This window comes from Ananas comosus, linkage group 9 (genome assembly GCF_001540865.1).
Source record: "Ananas comosus cultivar F153 linkage group 9, ASM154086v1, whole genome shotgun sequence".
Classification (NCBI taxonomy): Eukaryota; Viridiplantae; Streptophyta; class Magnoliopsida; order Poales; family Bromeliaceae; genus Ananas; species Ananas comosus.
The window spans coordinates 7954629-7957650 of NC_033629.1; positions in this window are offsets into that span (position 1 = coordinate 7954629).

Below are 3022 nucleotides of genomic sequence, written 5' to 3' on the forward strand. Positions count from 1 at the left end.
TTGGCGAAGGTGCAAAGTAGCAGCAAATGCTCAACGGTTTCAGCATATGAGTAGCAAAGAATGCAAATTGAGGGACCGGTCCATCCTCGCTTTGTCAAACATCCGCCGTCAGTATCTTGTTCTTCATCGCGAGCCATAAGAATAGTTTAACTGTAAGAGGTGTTTTGAGGTACCACAGAAATTTTATTGGACAATTGTTGATACCATCATAAACTAGAAATTTATACACAGATCTTGCTGTAAATAGGCCCGAACTGGTCCAACACCATGTTAATGAGTCAGCGATTGAATCCAAGAGATTAACACTTCTTACCAGGGTTGAGAGTTGCTGAAGCTCGGCGCAAACGACTAGACGCATGGGAGCTTGAAAGCCGCAATTTAGTTGCTCCCTGTAGCGTTGTATCCACTTACCGACGGAAAGCTGCATGCAGGTCGAAGCAGCGTTCAGGTTGGGGAATCGGTATCGTAGGGCGGTGTCCCCACACCATCCAGCAGACCAAAAGGGTATTAAATTTCCATCTCCGAGATGGAAATCGATTGATGTGAGGAACGAATCAGCCAGTCTGAGCATTCCTTTCCAAACAGGGCAGTTGACAGATGGAATGCAAGATGGATCCTCAGGTTTGCGTTTGTAGTGTTTTTGCATCAGCAGCTTGACCCACGGTAGCTTGTGGGAATTATAGAAGTTCCAGAGGCCTTTCAATAGTTGAGTTGCATTCGTGGCTCAGAGATCTCTATTCCCGATTCCTCCGACCTTCTTCGGTCTACATAAATGTTCCCATTTAGCGAGGCAATGGAAACTATTTGCTAGTTTCGTACCCTTCCAAAAGAATCCCCGGCGGATTTTATCAATTGCTTTAATCACCCAGACAGGCAAGAGGAAAGTAGAGGAGAAATAAGTAGGAATAGTAGAGAGTACGGAATTGAGGAGAACTAAACGACCACCTTTGGACAGAGTAGCTCCCTTCCACCCAACTAGGCGAGCATCAATCTTCTCAATGATTGGTAGATAGTAGTAGGCTTTCAGGAGTCGCTTAGGAGAAAGAGGTAGGCCCAGATAAGAAAACGAAAAGCCTTGAGTCGAGCAACCAAAGAAGGTGGATAAATCTGTAGGTTGAGCCTCGGTCAGATGTATGGGAATGATGGCACTTTTGCTGTAATTAATCCTGAGCCCCGAGCTTTCAAAGAAGGCATCTAAGATTAACTTTATAACAGCTGCCGATTTCCTAGAGCCATTGAAAAATAGAAGAATGTCGTCAGCGAATTGTAGGGTGTGAATGCGTACCTCGCCAATTCCTAAAGTAGGTAAGTGGCCAGAGGACGATGCAGGTTGTAGCATACGGAAAAGGACATCGATACAAAAATTAAAAAGGAGGGGGGGAGGGGGTCTCCCTGATGCAATCCCCTTTTGCAGGCAAATGCAGAGCCCGGCACTCCGTTCAGAAGAACAGCTGAAGAGATGGAGACCAGCAGACCAATCATCCAGTCAATCTATTTTGTGCCGAAGCCACGGATGGTTAAAAGCTGTAATAAGAATTTCCAGTTAATATGATCAAAAGCACACTCAAAGTCAATCTTAAGCAGGGCTGCTTTATGCTTAGTCGAGTGTAGATGGTGGATAAGAACATGCGCTTTGTAGAAGTTGTCTAGAATGTTGCACCCTTTGATGAAAGCCGTCTAAAAAGGGTTGACCAGCTCTACCATGAACAGTTGTAAACGCGAAGCAAGCACTTTGGAGATAATCTTGGCGACCCCGTGAATGAGACTGATCGGCCAAAGATCTCTCGCCATTGCTACCAGCGATTTTTTGGGGATTGGGCAAATCCAGCTTAAGTTAATATCGCTCAAGTTTAGAGGGCCATCATTAAATCTGGTGAAGACATCGAAAAGGTCATCCTTCAAAGTATTTCAGAATCGCTGGTAGAAAAACATCAGAAAACCATCAGGACCCGGGGCCTTTTCCGGTGCACTGGAGAACACAGCCGACTTCACTTTGTCCATGGTAAAAGGAAGGTGGAGATTGAATAGATCTAGACTTTCAGAGCCATAGAGTGAATGAAAGTGGATAGACCTCCGCGTTGAAAAGTCGACCCCCAGCTGGCTATGATAAAAGGAAAACAGATGGTTAGCTATGGCCTCAGGTGAGCTAAGAGACTCGATACCGTCCGAGAGGTGCGAGATGTAATTCCTATTTTGACGACAGCTTGCGCGGATGTGGAAGAACTTGGTGTTAGTATCGCCCGCCTTGAGCCATCGCACCCTGGATCTTTACTTCCAATACAGCTCATCCTGTAGGCAGAGTACTTCATATCTACGTTTGGGTTGCATCTTCAACAAAGTTTCCCTTTGTGAGAGCTCCCTTCCAACCTGAGCAGCATCTAACCATCCTAGCGAATGAAAGCAAGAGTCAGCCTACTTCCGTAGAAGTGAGGTTCAGCTTGAACTCCAAGAAAGCAGAGCTTGTCGGACATTCGCGAGCTTCTGGGTTAGGCGAGAGACAGGCTCAGAAGTTGGGGGAGTCGAGTTCCACGCATCGGTCACCGTTTGAAACACGGAAGGGCAATTGAGCCAGAAGGACTCGAACCTAAAGATCCGAGAATGAGGCACAAACGTAGAGGCCGTCAAGAGAAAGGGTAGTGATCGGATCGCGGCCTCAGGAGCGCCTTAAGAGAGGAGCGCGGAAAATAGAGGTGCCAGTTGAGGGAGATGAGTGGGCGGTCAAGTTGCTCCAAGGTGGGAATTTGGCGCCTATTTGTCCAAGTGTAAGCCTGGTTAAGAAAGGGTAGGTTGATAAGTCCAACATCATTGATCGCTTCCCTGAAAAGTAAAATCTCCGAAGTGTTCGCCGGCCTACCATATTTATCCTTCAGAGAGAGCAAGGTATTGAAGTCGCCTAGAACGACCCATGTGTCAACCGTAGGAACATTGATTCCGCGAAGCTCCTGGAAGAAGACCGGTTTTAGATATGCTCTGGTGGGATCAGAGACATTGGATATTAAAAACACTTTTCCATCCACTTTTC